The sequence below is a fragment of the Balaenoptera acutorostrata genome, chromosome 17, assembly GCF_949987535.1.
Source record: "Balaenoptera acutorostrata chromosome 17, mBalAcu1.1, whole genome shotgun sequence".
Classification (NCBI taxonomy): Eukaryota; Metazoa; Chordata; class Mammalia; order Artiodactyla; family Balaenopteridae; genus Balaenoptera; species Balaenoptera acutorostrata.
In genome coordinates this window covers 9,003,243-9,021,481 of record NC_080080.1, presented here as the reverse complement: position 1 = coordinate 9,021,481, position 18,239 = coordinate 9,003,243, and the positions used below count along the sequence as shown (strand labels likewise).

General features: G+C 45.4%; 1 protein-coding gene across 2 annotated transcripts in view; it reads right to left on the bottom strand.

Annotated features, from left to right (window-relative positions):
• The window catches only part of KCNQ3 (potassium voltage-gated channel subfamily Q member 3), a 306,180-nt gene that overhangs the window by 268,970 nt on the left and 18,971 nt on the right, over window positions 1-18,239 (bottom strand). The gene's annotated exons all lie outside the window — the stretch shown is intronic.

Below are 18,239 nucleotides of genomic sequence, written 5' to 3'. Positions count from 1 at the left end.
CCATTGTGTTCTGGGGGCTGACATATAAATAGCAGACCATCTTTCTCCTAAAGGTACAGAAACAGACATCTAAACGGAACATGACTCTATGATATGATAAAGGCGATAATAGAAGGGACCCCTGAGGGAGGTCAGAAAGGCCTCCGTGGGATTTCCAAGCTTAGCCATTTCAGGCCTTTCAACAGGGGGTGACCTTGGCATTTGGATCAGTGCTTTGTATTTTTCAAAACACTATTTGAAAGCACTTGCCCCAGATCCACTGGTTTTGATCCTCACAAGCACAGTGCCAGGCACACCGCGGGCACTCGACGTGTGCTTGTCAGTGAGGAATGAAGGAGTGGATGGTGTGAAGATCTCTGGCCAAGCAGGCGTCTCGCCTTATTATCTTTGCAGCCTCAGCAACAAGCCCACGCCCGGCTCCCAGCAGACGCCCCGCACATGGGTACTGAATGAACAGCTGGGTGAGGCAGGAAGTAGAGGCACCGTATCCTCAGTTGACAGATGATGAAACTAACACAGAAAACATAATCCCATGGCCAGTCATCCAGCTAACTAGGAGAACTGCTGAAAACAGAAGAGTAGTCATAACTATGAGACTCCAACCATCCAATACATGCCTTATCCTCTTAAACACTGATTTGGTTTTCTTATTCCAAAGAATAAGTATTTCTAGACCCACTCTCAAAGTTTGTCTGTGTCATGTCATCAAACAGATGCAGAAAATATCTAAAGAACGGGAGTTTTCCAATCAGTCTGCTCAAAGAGTTCCTTTGCTCACTGCCTTAGATTGTTTTCAAAATCAAGTGCTCCCATTCATTCATTCCTTCATTCAAAAAGCAGGTACTGATGCTCAAACACCTACTCCCTACCATGCCCTGTGCCAAGAACTGGGCATAGGGACAGAACATAAGGGACATGCCTTGGCCTGAGTAGTCATTCAGAGACCGTCTCAACCAGAGGCTTCTTCCTTATTGCATGAGCTATTTCTTCTTAGAAATCATCTTCAACGTGTGCTTTGGTTAGACTTGCACCCAGAACTTCCCTTATACGCATCATTTGGAATTAGTTTGACTGGGCTAATGGTTCTCAGCCCTGGCTACACATTAGAATCCCCCCCAAAAAGATTCAAAAACAAACATAATCTCAGTCTCCATCCCAGACTAAATAAATCAGAATCTCTAAGGTGGGGCAGGATACAGCCATCAGAAATGCTAAAAGTACCCAAGCAATTGTAACGAGAAGACTCATTAGAAACCGCTGAACCAAGCATTTCCAAGCATCCTCTCGACAATGCAGCACAGAAAGGTCACTGAATTGAGCCAAAAGGCCTGAAGTGCTAGCCTTGGGTCTTCAACCAATCTGCCGGGTGACTCTGGGCAAGTCGCTTCCCCCTTCCCTGGACTTGGTTGGTTGTCTCCTGTTTGCGATCAACGAGCTAAGTGAACCAGGGGATCTGCCAGGGCCTTTCCAGCTGTAACCGTCTGTGTCTACAAAATCCCTGAGCCGCTAGAACCTAGCCCATTCCAGGAGACAAACACCTTCAGAAGCTGGGAAATCAGTGGGGGAATCAGCCACCGCCACAAGCTCCCCGCTACCCATTCAGAACAATTTGCTTCGGCGAGAGGAAGTGTTTGTTCATCTTGGGGGACTCTCTCCCCTCACCCCGTGAACACAGCGCACAGCGCTATCGGCCTGGCCAGGACCCCGGCTATGTGCCTGACAAGAACTCCTCATGCTGCACCCCGACTGCATTAGGCCCTAGAATCTTCTTTCCTGACTGCCCCCAGGCAGCACCAAATCCAGCTCGGCCCAGCCTCCCAGAGGCCACTCGCATTCCTCGAAACCCCACACATCAGGGTTCTTCCCTCCGATGTCCCCTGAGAAAGCATGTCCTCATGACGTTCATGGACCATTTTCAGGCATCACTAGCCCAGGAGAGGCTCCTGCACCTACTCACAGCAGAATCACATTCTCCCAGAATCCAAAGGGACCGGGGATGGCAGGAGTCAGACGTCTATTTCCAGGGTTTCGATCTCACTAGGACGTTCCTGCCAAATGCCCATCCAGGTTCTGTCTCCTCAGTCAGGAGACACACTGCCCATGCTGGCCAGCTCTGGTATCTAGGGAGTCCTCAGTCATTCCCGTATCTCCTGGCCTGGCCGCCCTCAGAGCTCACTGCAGGTGTGCCCAGCGAAGCTGGAAGTTCTCCCCAGGCTCTGACCTCTTCCATCTCCCCGTCTCCCGGGACGACGGAGCCCGGAAGGGACCCTCATGAAATCAGATATCTAGATGAGGCATGCAGGTTGTCCTCCTTGGCAGGTGGGCCCACAGTCCCCAGACTGGGAGGAGAGAGGAATAAGCATTGTTTTGAGAGCACGTCTAGGGATGCTCATTTCCGTGGCTCTATTGAAGACATTTTCACCCTTCCTGCTGGGGCCCAGACAGGCAACAGCTGGGGTAGCACCCCACCTCACAGACAGCTCCAACCAGGCACGTGCTGAGCCCTTTTACTGTGGTCTTTAACCAGGTCCAGAGGCCTGGAGTCACGTCTCATTTATTTTTCCCACACTAACTGTACAACCTTCGACAAGTAACTTTACATCTCTAGGCATCAGTCTCGCTTTCTCTAAAGTGATTTTAATAAAATCTACTCCATGGGGTTATTGTGGGGACTCACTGAGAACCACAGGTAAAAATTCTTACTGATTTCATTTAACTTAACTTGATTCACTCCCCATGTTTTCCCGTTGATTCTCTATTGACTCAACACGGAAATTCACAATCCCGAGGGACCCCATTCTGTTTATCATTATACTGCAACATCTGGCATGCGGTGGGGCACATGGCAGGCCCTCAGTGCATGTTCGTAGAGTGAATCAGAATTGAATCAATCAGGGTTAGGGTAAGAATCCATGGCAACCCAGCTTCCCAGTGGTAGAGATGTGACCAGCTAAGACATCGAGGGCCTAAGGCAGAAAATGAATGAACACAGCAAAAACCCAAGACAAAACCAAACTGCAATCTGTCAAAATATTGGAGGTTGTTTTCAAGTCCAGAGTTTAAATCAACCAAGAATTTATTTAAATACATAAAAGTCGAACACTCCAACTAGGTTAAACAGCATGCTGAATTTCCTATGCTTCAACATTATTCCAATAATGTCCTTAACCAATCTCCTGACTGGTCTCCTTCCTTCAGAGACTTGCCCCTCAGTTCCACACAGGACATTATGGCCAGTGTAACCCCTTCTCATTTAAATATGTTTTCCCCACTAGACTGAAACCTCTGTGTGGGTAAGAATTCGTGTCTCTTTTGCTTGTATCTCCAGTGGCTGTCATGACGCCAGGCACAGATAAAGTGTTCACAGAGTATTTGTTGAACTAATGGTCCAGTTGATGCTGAGAATAATCTGCCAGCACTTGAACAGAGAGAACCCACAAGCAGGGACAGCAATACCATGACCCCAAATTCTGGGTTAAACAAAATGGTATTGTCTTCTGTCCATGGTGGACGAAGAATCCCCGTTTGGTGTTACTAGAATTATTGGCTCCTTCAATGCCCAAAGTGCATGGGGTCAAAGAGTCTTATGCTGTTGGAGGAGAATCAGAGTAGCCACCCCGAACCCTCCAGGTGTTTATCTCATCCTTTCACATGAGCGTCCAGCTCAGATGTTATAAAAGTCAAGGATGCCGTTCACCTGGATCCTTAGCCCCTACCGGTTCCCAATTCAATGAAGACCTCCCACTAGCCATCTGTTTGTGGAAAACAACCCCCCACTGCCGTGTGAGCTAGTTCTGACTCAAGAGAGAAGCGCTGGGTACAGCCTAATGGTCCCTCATTTCCTTTTGGGTCAGCTTCCTTTTCAAGTCAACAAAGGTGAGTTCATCTCTGCTCCCCAACACAGCATTCTAATTTTCCAACAATCACCTGGGGAACTCAATCAATGAGTGTGAGAAGGCTGGACACTTCTTTCTGGAAGTTGAGGGAAGTTGAGGGAAGCTGATGAGAGTATGTTGAATTGATTTTTTTTTTTTTAGTATATACTTAACAAAATAAACTATTATTTCCATGGTATTTTACAGTTGCTAAATCTTTCCCTCACCTGTTCTACTTTCCTCCACAGTTACCACTGTTTAACAGTCTGTACAATTTTCCCATTTGTTATGTTTATCATGGGCCTCCCCAGCTAGAATGCTCATTCCATAAAGGCAAAGGTTTTTTTCTTTCTTTTGCTCACTGAAATATTCCAAGTGTCTATAACAGTGCCTGCACATAACAGATGCTGGATAAGTATTTGCTGAATGAACGAATCAGCTCATGTGGTCATCACAACCTTCCAAGGCAGATAGTTTTATTTCTGTCACATCAAAGAGAAAATTGGGGAGAAGTTAAATTAATGTTGGATTATGCAGGTATCCTTCAAACTAAGATGTGGCTCACTCTAAATCAGCTCAGATTTTTTTAAGTTAAATCAAAATAATTTGAAGGAAACTTCTAGGGGTCACCAGGATGGTCACGAAGAACTGTACATAGACAATGTCAAATGATGTCCAGCATCAACAGTGAATGCTGGAAAAGATGAGTGAAAAATGGGTTACTGGGCATGGAAACAAGGGGAGGCTTCAAAAGGAGGTGATCTAGAAAACAGCTGGCCCCTGGAGACTGGGTAGAAGTCAATACTACATGGAACCAATATGAACCTCTGTAAGATTTTCTAAGTCTGAAAAAATTTCTGGCCCCAAAGTAAAACCCCCTGGACCTACAGCCTCACATGAATGGGATGCAAAAATATTTACTAATCACCCACTAAGTGCCAGGGGTACTGTCCCAGTACAGGGTGTACAAGGATAAACCAGCATGGGGCCATGAGGGAACACAGGCCCACACACTAATAATTAAGAAAGGATGTGATATTTGTCATTCTCTGACTTAATTCACTTAGTATGATAATCTCTAGGTCCACCCATGTTGCCACAAATGGCATTATTTCATTCTTTTTATGGTTGAGTAATATTCCATTTGGAATTTCTATTCTAAAAAATCATATGATATCACTTATATGTGGAATCTAAAAAAATGATACAAATGAACTTATTTACAAAACAGAAATAGGCTCACAGACATAGAACACAAACTTATGGTCACCACAGGGGAAAGGGGGGGAGGGATAAATTAGGAGTTTGGGATTAAAACATACACATTACTATAGATGAAACAGATAACCAACAAGGACCTACTGTATAGCACAGGGAACGATACTCAATATCTTATAATAACCTATAATGGAAGAAAAGATAAAAAAAGAATACATATATCTATATATATATGTATAACTGAATCACTTTGCTGTACCCCTGAAACTAACACGTTGCAAATCAACCATATTTCAATAAAAGTTTTTCAAAAATTAAAAATAAAATCTTTTTAAAAGAAAGAAAAAAGGATGTGAGAAGCTCAGGGAGCCATATAAGGGCATCCTGGACCACAGATCCAGTGCTTCCCCTGGTAAATATTATTGTTTGATTCTATTTAGTATTTGGTTCTTTTATTTGTTAGTGTGTTAATATTTTCAGCACATAATAGATACTCAAATATTCTGTGGGATAAAATAGTGAATGAACAAATGAGTCCATGAACAGGTATGGGGTTCTTCAGTTGAGGGAACAAGAAAAGCTCAGAGCTCCCATGTCAGTTGACTTTGATCCTCACAAGAAAGGCAGAGGCAGGGATGAATCTCCTTATAGATGAGGAACTAAAGCTCAGAGAACATAAGTAACCAAGAGCAAGTACAGGAACCAGGATGTTACCCCAAGTCTACGTGATCTTAGCCACTGCAGGCTACCTCCTGTGCATTTCATCTTCAAGCATCTTGGGTGGGGGGCATGCCTTTCTTATCCCTGCTTTATTGATAAAGAAACTGAGAGCAATCTGCCCCAAAAGGGATCCAAACCCAGACTGAGTAACAAACAGAAGCCCAAGGAAATAGAGGAAAAGAAGCATAGACCATTTTTTCAAGAACCTCAACGCAGAAAGAAGGCTCCCTGAACTTGGTCCACCCCCCCAAGCTTTTTCTCATCACTCTGCATTACAATCGAGTCTGTATCATCTCTACCAGCCTCCACACCCTGCCCCAGCTCTGCAACAGCTGGCCACTGAAAGAGGGTCAAAATTTATTAAATGGCTTTTTACAAAACAATGCATAATTATTATGTATTTATGCCACAAAACGTTTTTGCCTTCATTCCAGCAAATGCATTACATTCTGTAATTAAGATTTTCATATAATATGCAGTCTATTGACAAAATGCCAAGTAAGAGAAACTTTCTTGAGTGTTTGTAGTTCTTAGATAGCTTTTAATTAATCTGGAGAAGCTTCACCTTGCTGAGGCAATAACAAGTGGAATCATCAACAAAATTCTTAGGGTATTATTTGGATGTGGAAATGAATCCTGATTTTCACATTACCACATTCAAACACTGTAAGGGGGGACACATGATAAATTGTAACTGCAGGTGATATTATGAAATATTTTAACTTGATTGTATAAATCACAGTCATTTTCAGCCTTTCTTAAACAGCATCTAGATCTATGCAGAATATCTAAAGTTCTTTCAAATCTTAAATCTGGTATATTATGAAGAAAACTTAAAACAGTAGTATATTGTTCAACTTTGCTCAAATCTCTCTTCAGACAATACTGTACCTTAATTTATAATGAACTGAGGTCTGGCTTATATGGCCTATATAGAAATCAGTTTGAGCATTATTTATATATGAATCTTCTCTGAGCCAGGAAAATATTTTTGTTTCCTTGTTTCAGTTTCCTTATATTTTATTTTATTGGAATGTCATTTTTGTCACATATTTCACCCACAGTTTTGATTTTCTTTAAGCTTAAAAAGTTTTTCATCCTTTTAAAATAGCCAAACTCAGATTTTTTTAAATTAAGCTTTTGTTAAGGTTAATGGAAACTGAAAGTTCATACTAAATAACTGTTTAGCAGAAATTTAAAATTAATTTCATTTTCTGCTGAATATGGCTTTGTAAATTTTCATTATTGTCAAGTTTCTATGTAAGACCTGACAAAGACAGAAAATGCCTTTAGAGTCAAAAGGAAAGATTCCCAGCCTCCCCTCCTGCTAATGGTTACCATGGGTAGATCTGGTGCCACAAAGTACTGCAGCAGAATGTTCTCTGAAGATCCATGATGCATGGATATTACTATACACATTTCAAAGATGGAGAACTGAGGCTCAGGGAGGTAGAGTGACTGGCCAAAATCTCCCTGCAGTTTTTACTGAGAAGATGCCTCCATGAAGGCCAAGGATGCCCATGTCCTAATACTAAGAACGTGTGAACATTTATGGAGCCTGTAAACAACAGGGCCCAGCCCTACCAAGCCCTAAGTCAAGGCTGACTATGTACTTATCAGAAGCCGTGAATGACATTCTGCTCAGAGTGATAGAGCAGAGAAGAGATCGGAACTCTGCTTCTCAAGTGTCAAAGGCTTCTGGCCTACCAGATCCCCCATCAGCTCTTCCCTCTACATCCGTACCACTGCCACCACGGGGCAGGTCTGATTAGTCTCATTTTCCAAATGAGACAGATGCAGCTCTTAGAGGGGAAATGACTTGCCAAAAGTCTTAACTACCACGTGTCACAGCCAAGACTGGCAGCAAGGTCTTTGCTTTGAACCCTTTTCCCACTTCTGACACCTAAAGACCTCAAAAGGTGAAACAGATTTTTTTCTCCGTATCTCAATTCCAATGTCTGTGATGCACAGTGAGTTCTCCAAGGAGCTTTATGCCCCAGGCACCTCTTCTCTGGGACACTTACCGTGGTAATTTTACATCTATTTTTGTGATTCCCTGAATAACATCTGTCTTCCCTACTAGCTATAAACTCCATGGAGTCAGAGACCATTTGTTAGGTTTGGATGCCCCGTCAGCTCCCCTGGTGCTTGCTAGCACAGAGCCTGGCATGCAGTAGGTGGTAAATATATTTGTAGAATGAATAAATGGCTACACAGCCAGGCTCTAACCTCCAACACTAAACTTCTCAAATGCTGGCTTCAAACAAGATGGGCCAGATCCTCTCTCCATTCATTCCCAAAGCTACCTGGAAAGCTTGCTCCATCTCTCAGCCTGGGGAGCTGCACGTGCTCCTATCTGGGCCTGCTAGTCTTCAACTGACCCTATGAAGGCAAAGCGTTCTCCTTCCCCAAATAAATATCCAGGGCAGAAGACCCCTCCTCCAGTGCTGAAAGCATGTCACTCCTTTCTACATCATTTTCCTGTTTTGAATTTTAATCATAACCAGGCAACCTGAAGCTTTAGCAGTGTGTGTTTTTCTCTTCCCCAGATTTAGAGGAAAGATATATTTGAGGTATTTTTAACTGAGAACGCCCAGTCCTCACCCTCATCCCCAACACCCTCTCCCTCATCTGCTCAGACATCACATCTCTGCCCCAGAGACAGGCCTTTGGAGGAGGGAGGGGCTCAAGCCGTAAATCCTCATCTGTGGCTGGGAATCCACATGGAGAGGAATCACAAATGCTCTATTTAGCCCTATTTCCAAGGAAATTAGAATTACAAATCTGAGCTATCGCTGAGACCCGCTTGAGCATAACCTTTGGAAATAAAGGTGGCAGGGGCGGGGGAGAACTGGCATTTGACTAGCCCGTTTCATTGTCAGGCTAGCTTTTGTAGAAATCCACCCCACAATGGCAATCGTGTCCCTCTCCCCAGCACCACCAATTAGAGCAGGTGGCCCTGGAGTATTCACTCTGCTTTGTTCACTGCTAAAGGCACCACCAAACCAGGTAAGCAATCGCTTCCAGGAGAAGGACAGAAAATTACTTCTTTAATTGGGTAGATTCCAGAGCTAAGAATAATTTAACTGAAGAACAGCATTAATAAGAATCAAAGGGATCTGAAGAGGGGCTGGGACAGAGATACCCACATGTCGGAGATGACCGAGAGCCCGGGTTCTCGGAAGGCATGTAGAAAAAGGGCTTGGTCTAAAACCTATTGCCATCACCCACCACTCCCTCCACTTCCCCACCAAGCACCCTAAACCCCCTGTCCCAGACACAGACACACATGCCCTAATTGGATGCTCCTCTCAAACCACGGACAACCATGAGGAAGATCGTTATCCTATTTTGTTTTGCTTTCTCTATTTTGCAGCAAGTCGTGCCATATAAGGGAAGAAGTATGGATTCACCTGGGATGGTCCAAGGAGTCCTGGATTCAGGTCCTGCTCCTGTCCTTGTTAGGACCCTAGTGAGGTCGCCCAGCCCCTTGAGACTCTTCTCCCCACCTATGTGTTCTCCTTATTTACTTAACAACTACTTTCATAGTTAAGTGCCAGGCAATATTCTCAGTTGAATATTTATAAATACCAAGCCTGTGAGATGAGCCCCGTGTGTGATCCCTTTCTTCAGATCAGAAACCTGGAAAGCACAGAGAGGTTTAGTAACTTGTTCAAAGTGACACAGCTGGTAAGTTTCAGAGCTGGAATTTGAACCCAGACAGTCTGGCTCCAGAGCCCACTCTCACATTCTAACATGGAGATGATACAGTGTTTCTCCCATTAGTTTAGCCCAGGCCCCTTCCAGAGCTTTCTCGTCTGTCCCCTGTGTTCTCCCTGCCACTCTCACCTGGCCACCACAACTCATTCCTACATTAAACTCTGTTTCCACACTCTGTACACGAACTCTGGGAGTTCTGAGCACGTGTCTTCATGCTACAACCAGGGTCACGTGTCCTGTCCCTAGTGGAGAGCCTCCATGCTGAATATAACAGCATCATTAATATTATCAAAAACAGTTAGGCACAGATTCATAATAAAAAGACAGCACTGTGTACAGGATAAGAGCAGGGACTCGGCAGGCCAACAGCCTGAGTTTGAACTTGGGCAAGTCATGTTACTTTTCTGTGCCTCAGTTCTCTTAGTTGTAAAAAATAAAAAATAAGAAAATAAAACTTGCTTCATAGGGTCGTGCAAATTGAGAGTTAAAAGAAACAAGGCTCTAAAGAATGCCAAGGCCTCCATGGTGAGTGTTAGATAAATTCAAGGTATTGTTAGCGCAATTACTGTTGGAGAAACACAGCTGATAGGGCTTTAGGATGGCAGACAGTGAAGGGCATGGGATCTGGTGACATCAGACTCGGATCCAATCAGACGTGGCACCTTGGTCATATCACTCCACATCTCCACACCTGTTTCTTTTATGTAAATGGAGAACATAACAATTCCTTCCCTTTTTCATCTGGTTGTAAGGATTCAATGAAACACTGCGAGTGACAGTAGTTTGGAGATGAGAAAGTAACCTAAAAAAACAGTGAGCTTTACTCTCAGAACAAATTAATTGGTGAGAAGGGGCCTTGGGCTTCTGAGTAATAACCTGGGCTAAAACCTTCAGAATGTTTCAAATAACATGCTCAGCGCTCAATCATCCTCTCGTAGTTCTCACAACTCCACGCCCATTTTACAGACTGGGAAACCAAGGCTTGGCAAGGTGAAAGGATGGGCTGGTGTCATGGGAAGTAGTGGAGTGGAGACTTAGACCCCACTCCCAAAGGCTCTTAACCGGGGCATTACACCGTCACATTCGTGTCACTGTCACTTCATGGAGAAGTGAAGAGTTGGCTTTTCAGAAAGGAAGAGAAGAGTCAGGCCACATTTGGGAGGATGACAGGTGGCACGGAACAAAGGCACAGAGGAGGAAAGACCATGAGAAATGGCAGGGGCGGCTCTCTGGCCTGGAAGCACTTTCCTCTCTGCATCCCACTGCCCATCACATACAGCTACCTGCCCTGTCTCCCCCGTGACTCTGAGTCCATTGTGGGCAGAGACATATTACCTTCCAGGTCTATGTCCCATACACCTAGCACAGTGCCCACCATAAATATTTTTGAGTGAAAATGACTGAATGAGTTAACTGGGGCATGGTGAGCATGTTAAAAAGAAATAAGAAAAAGGCTCCACTAAGCAGTACGGCCATGAAGACATCTTCCCGAGACTTCCAAATCAAATGAGTTAATGAACATGTGCCAGGCATTTCACATACAGAATCCTATTTAAACCTTACAATGACCCCATTTTACAGATGAGAAAATAGAGACTCACAGGGATGACCTCAGTGGCCCAAAGTCATACAGTTAGTAAAAGCTTGATTTAATCGCAGGGCTCTGTTTTGGAAACCAGAACTTGGCTATTTTTCTCCATTCCCTCTCTGTTTGCCTGTAAAACATTCCATGATTTTCCAGGCAAGAAGTCTGTCTTCCATGCCCCTGTGGCCCAGGTACTCTGCACGATGACAGGCACAGAGCAGTGCACTCCATGGGCATTTACAGAGTTGAACTACACTTACTCACCCATCTGTCCAAATGCTGAGCTCTTTACAGGACGAGGGCCTGGAAGGGACAAGCAGGTTACTATTTTACTCTCAAAGCAAGAAGAGCACCGGATTACCTTCTGGTGCATGTTTATTCCTAAAGGCTTTAGAGCAGCTTCCACAATCCCCATCTCAGCGTTGATCCACCAATCTTCAGCTCCTGTCAAGGCAACACTTTAATGGTGGCCAATGAGATTAGTATCCAATTAATAACTAAATTAGGAAGTGCTCTACGAAACAGCTTGGCAACTACATCAGGGCACACATTACCTTGACCTAAGGGCACCCTGCCTGGAAATGGGCAGAGCAAAGGTACTGAAGAGATGGCGCTCAGGAGACCCAGGTGTCCTTTGCCACTAGTAAGCTGTGTGTCCTTAGGCACACCCTCTCCCCGGTCTGGGCTCAGGTTCTTCAACCCAAAGGCCTCTTCCAGCTCCAAAATTCTATAGCTGTGGGACACCATTAAAGCCACGTGTCCACATGTCAGCAGAAACTCCCACGGAACGTGAACTTACTAGCACTTAACCCACCCATGGCTAACTCCAGGTAATTTCCAGAGGATTTACTGCAACTCCGAAAGCTGTTTTGTGAGGAAGCCATGTATATTCAATACTGACAGTGCAAGAGGCATGTTCTCTATCTCCAAGCCCATAAATCATCCAGGGTGTCAGGAGGACAAAAACCTTCAACGGCTTGTTACAAGTGGGCTGCCTCCCAGACAGAATTTAGGATTTATAAAAAGCTATAAAAAACACAAAAGAGATGAATTTAAAGCCAGAACGTGTGAGTGGTACGTGTGGGACAAAGTGTGTATGTACGTGGCCTCAAGGAATCAAAGTAGAAAAGTCGGAGAGGAATATCCACGTATCTAATCAAAAGGAATGTGACTTTTTGTCCAATCCTATGCGACACACATTTCCTGAGCCCTTCCTAGGATCAGACCCCCTGCTGGAGGGAAATGAGATGATTGAGTCAGATGAGACCTGGCCCTGAACGAGCTTCTGCACGTGGCTGTCACTTTCTCCTGTGTGACGGAGTCCATCCTGGAGTCCGAGGATGCCCCGTGAGCTCCTCTACAAAAATGAGAACAAAACACTATATCGCGGAGTGGTCTGAAGGCGCCATGAGGGAACGAATGCAAGAAAACGATTTTTAAAAATTAGTGATAATGTGACTATAAATAACTCTAACACAGGGCAGAATGAGCAGGAAAGGATCATAATAAAGATACATTTTTAAAAGATGCTAAAGGTTTCTGGGAGAGGGATATGGAGAAGACATTCTCAGAAAACCGGAAAGGAAGAGAGGAGAGAGAAGGTGGGGTGGGGGGAAGGACCACCTGTGATGGGAGGACAGGAGAGAATGCAAGAGACGAGGAGGAAAGAGAGGTCACAGATAAAGGAACAGAGGGCGCAGACAGTGGGAGAAAAGAGAAGAATAAAAGAGAACATAAACCATAAGGGATCTGAGATAGAACAGGAAATCAATAAAAATGCCTGAAGTTGATTCATCAAAAGACAGCAGCACCAAGCCCGTAACTGAGAGGCATGGCGAGAACCGCCAGGGGGTCTGGGAACAAGCAGAAAGAGAAGGCTTTGCCTCTGCAAGTGGTATAGGGAAGGTACAGGGCGGTGTAGGGCTGTGGCTTTCCATTTTAAACCTGCGAGTACCATTTGGGGTTTGAGTTACATGCATGTATTCCTCTGATCAAAATAAAAATAACTGAAAACATTTTTAAGGAATGGGAAAGGAGGTACACACCGGACACTGCCCTCAGCAACTTCAAAATACTATCTCATTCGTCATCCCAGGAACCCTGCAGGGCAATCAAATCCTCCTTTTATTTTCCATTTAACTGCACCTACTTCATGCGGTGGTTGTGAGGATTAAAAGAGATAACATAGGTAAAGCATCTGGAAAAGTGCCTGGTGGGCTGTAAATGACATCCGGTGAAATCTATCGTCAAAGATTTTGACAAGCTCTCCTCCCTTTTCTTGGGATCACCTCTATCCCCTGTTCTGCAGCAGCTGTCATGCTCTCTCGTGACCTATACCCCCAGGACACAGGTTGGGAAGGGGGATTCAGCAGTGGGCACCCAGGTTCCTAACTTGAAAACTAAAGAAGAAAAGGGCAGTCTCTCTCCAGGGACAGAGAGACATAAAGTTCAGATGCTGTAGGTGACCATGGTTCCTACCACGCGGAAGGAGTCTGCAGAGAGACAAGTGCGGATGACAGCTCATGTCTGGGCAGTCCTCCAGCCCCTGGCTCCACGTGTTCTTGGCCCCAGGTAAAGCCCCCCTCCTCGCTTGGTCCTGCTCTTGATCTCCTTTGGGATCCACGAGCCAACAAGCTCCCTGGGACTCCTCAGCTGGTTCAAACGGGGCTGCCTTCATGGCCTCCAAAAACGTGAAGACGATCCAAAAGACAACAACGTGTAGGTCTCTCCAGGGGCCTCTAAGAACAGGTGGCTGAGCCCCAGGGCTCCTGATGTGGAAGGAGAAAGATGCAAAGAAAAAAAAAAGAGGAAGACTGTACACTCAGGGGATTCTACATCTGGAATGCTGCTATTTTACAGCTAAGGAGAAACTCAGCAAAGCAATCTCTGGTCACAGCTAGCAAACTATACTTTGCATTTCCATCTTTCCAACCCACGATCTGTGCCATTTGGATTTCATGGTCTAAAAATATCTCCCAAACTTCCAAGTATGTTGGCATGAGCTGGTGGACTCAAATTTTTAATCCATTTGCAAATGTTTTTACACAGCTCTTTTCTTCCCCCCTCAAATTCTATTTCTTGCTGAATCACTTCCATCATTCAATTTGACATTTATTATGAGCAGGAAGGAAATCATCTTGAACACAAATGTAAACCTTGGCCCTGAAGGATGCTGAAGGTTTCAGAGAGCAGGTGAGAGAAAGAAGGGCCCTGCTGGTCAAACAGTGATGTGTGCTGTCACTGGTACTGTGGGGAGGGTGCAGGCTTGAGAGTTGGCATCTGGCTGTGTGTGATACTGAGCAAGATACTGGACTTCTCTGAGAGTGTTTTTTTTAACTACAGAGTGGGGACAATGCAATTCAGTATAGCAGAGATGCTGCAGAGATTCAGTGGGTTAGAATGCCATGTGCACCTCCAAGGCCAAGGCTTAATAAATGACCTCATTCTGAATTGTAGCCACCATCTTGGAACAGCTAAGGACCACATGTATCCCTAAACCCCAACCCTTCTCCACCCAGCAGCAAAGTCATCCTTACAAACACAAATCTGATCATGCTACACCATGCTGGGAAACCCAGTGGCCTTGGGGACAGACTTAAATGTTTACTGTGGTCTACACAGCCACGTCCAGTTCCCTACCTCCACCACACCTGCCTTTCCAAACACCTGTCTCTCAGCCTGCAAGCAGGTATTCCCACTCCAGCTCACATGGCTTAGCCTTTGATTTCAGGCCCTGAGAAACGGCCACTTCCTTCCCCTCTCCCACTTCTCCAGACCCCTACTCGTGTTAGAAAAATGACTGCAGATGCTCCAGATCTCACACCCTCACACCACACCACCCACAGGAGAAGACACCTCTTCTGGGATTCTCTCCCAAGTCCTCAGATTCACCCTCTCCTCCCACCGGCTCTGATCAGGTGGCATGCACTTTCCTGTGCATGGGGGCCACCATGGGGGCCAGAGGAGATGGGCTGACTGGATGATTCCAAACAGGGCCCACCTCTGGAGTCAGGCATGGAGTTACTCTTAACCAAACAACATGGTTAAGAATAGGGTGAGATAAAGTCCCCAAAGGGAAATCAGAGAATGGTGGGAGAAACGGGCGCTACACATAAGAGGCAAATGATCGACACCAATTCCCACTGGCTTAAGCGAGGGGCAGGGCCAGAATCATGGAAGGTCAGAGCCAGTGAAGGCCTTACAATTTTACAAAAAGGAAAAGTAAGGTCCAACATGGGCCCAAGACTCACCCATGTTCACACCAGGGCCACCGCCAAGTGTCCAGACCCCCACCCCAATGCTCTGCCCAGTGAATTATGACAGTGCTCCCCCGCCCCCCAGAAAAACATCTTCATTATTCAATCCATTTCACACTCAGCAGTGCCAGCCACAGACTTCATCACAGAAGATGCAAGGAGTGGTTTATGAATAGGAAATCTGAGCACCACTGGGCTCAGAGTGGCTGACTGCACACCATCTCCCCGAGGCAAAGAACCACAAGGCAGGTGCAGAGTAGGTGACAGGCTGGAAGCTGAAGAGCAAGAAGGAACTTGCTTGGTCTTTCTCCACCAAGAACCATCTCACACCCCAACCTTCCCTCCACTCCTAAGCACTGTCCTCTTGTCTCTGCCCCTCTCTGGGCAACTAGAACAGGGAAAGGGATGAAAGAAGAAAAGCAGCATTGCAAGGGGGTATAAAGGACGGAGATTCTTTCTGAGAGGGATGGAATTCAACCCTTCCACAAGGCTGGACCACAACAGGTCAATTCTTATTGACTTGTTTATTGCCAAGCACAGACAACTACTGACTTAAAACCTGGATTAGGATACACACACCACAGACTCTGGCTGAATTCTGCTAATTGGCCGGGACGGTGGTAAGGAAATGGCATTTGAGCTGACCTGGCCCAACTAGAGCACAGAACCTTCACCGCAGGCCAAGCTCCTGGCGTACTTGTGGAGGCCCCACGCAAGTCAGCTGCGCTCAGCTTTCCAACAGCCGCTTTCCATGCCCGCGTTCAGAGCTGGGTTTTGTTTGGAACTCAGCTTGGATGCTGCAAGGCCAAGGGGATTAGTCAACAGTGTTTGTTAAACACGGACCTCGTGGCCAGCATCATGCCTGGCACTGCCGATGAAAGGAAAACACATCATGCCTGGCTCTTGCCTATAACGGAGCCCTGATCTGGTTGGGATACTCAGGGCAAACCCTGCCAAGGCAGAGCTTAATGCAGGATGAATGGGGGCGCCAGATCCTTTGCAGCTCAAGGAGAAAAGCCCAGGGAAAAACTGGGAAGGGAAACATGGCTTGTACTCAGGCCCATGCAGGTTCCCATCCAGCTCCATGGCCTACCAGCTGTGTGTCCCTGGACAAGTCACCTAACTTCTCTGAGCCTCCACTTCCTAACGTCCACATCAGGTCACAGTGAAAATAAAATCATGAGATAGGGCCAGAATAATATATAAATAACAGGAACTTCCATTTAACAATGCTTATTTACTATGCGTCAGTGCTGTCCCAAGTGCTTTACAGAAGTTAACTCACTTTATTCTCTCAACACCATAAGGAAGGAAACATGAGCATCCCCATTTTGCAGATGAAGAAATGGAGGCCCAGAGGGATAAAGGAACTGCCCAAAGTTATTCAGCTAGCAGTTGGTCATCTTAGTGCCCAGGACTCACACAGTCCTTCCTCCCCACTCCTTGCCAAGGAGCAATGGATGAAATTGGCTTGAGGTGTCAGAGATACTCAGAGAAGCTGGGTCATGGTGAAAAGCATTAATGTGGCTTTGTGCACCCATGTTCACAGCAGCACCATTCACAAGAACCAGAAGGTCGAAGCAACCCAAGTGTCCACTGATGGATGAATGAATAAACAGAATGTGGAACATACATATAATGGAATATTATTCGGCCTTTAAAAAAGAAGGAAATTTTGACGAATGTTACAACATGGGTGAACCTTGAGCACATTATACTAAGTGAAATAAGCCAGTTACAAAAGGACAAATAGTGTATTATTCCACTTATATGAGGTACTAGAGTAGTCAAATTCATAGAGACAGAAAGTAAAATGGTAACTGCCAGGGGCTGGGGGGAGGGAGGAATGGGGGGGTTAGTGTTTCACAGTGCTACAGACCGACTGTGTCCCCTCCCCAAATTCCTATGTTGAAATCCTAGCCCTCAGTGTGAGGTAGGGCGTTTGGGAGGTGATTAGGTCATGAGGGTGCAGCCCTCATTAATGGGATTAGTGCCCTTATGAAAGACACCCCATAGAGCTCCCTTGCCCCTTCCACCATGTGAGGACACAGCAAGAAGCCCTCTTTCATGAAACAGGAAGAAGGCCATCACCAGACACCAAGTCTGCCAATGCCTTGATCTTGGTCTTCCCAGCCTCCGCTACCGTGAGAAATAAATGTCTGTTATTTAAACCATCCAGTTTATGGTATTTCTGGTACAGCAGCCCTAATGGATTCAGACAAATGGGTGCAGAGTTTCAGTTTTGTAAGATAAAAACCTCTGTGGATGGATGGTGGTGATGGTTGCACATTAAACCATTGAACTGTACTCTCATGGCTAAAATGGTAAATTTTATATTTGATATTTTACTACAATTAAAAAAATAATATGGCAAAAAAGGGCTATACTTTTCCCACTTAGGTGGCCCACTATGACTCCCTGTTCCCTTACTTGGATTCATTTGTTCAGCTGGCATTTTTTTATATTTATATATTATTTATCTATTTATGTAGGCTGCACCAAGTCTTAGTTGAGGCACACTGGATCTTCATTGTGGCATGCAGACTTCTTAGTTGCGGCATGCATGCAGGATCTAGTTCCCTGACCAGGGATTGAACCCGGGCCCCCTGCACTGGGAGCACAGAGTCTTACCCACTGGACCACCAGGGAAGTCTCTCAGTTGGCATTTTTGAGCACCTATGTGTTTACAGCAAGAATCCAAGAGGCCCTGACAGATCGTCATCATAACAGCAGACACATACCACTCTCATTTTGTGCCCGGTGCTTTTTGTGTTTTACCTTGATTGACTCCTGTAATCCTCACAACCATGCTCTGAGGTAGGTACTATTCATATCCCCATCTTATAGATGAGAAAACTGAGATCC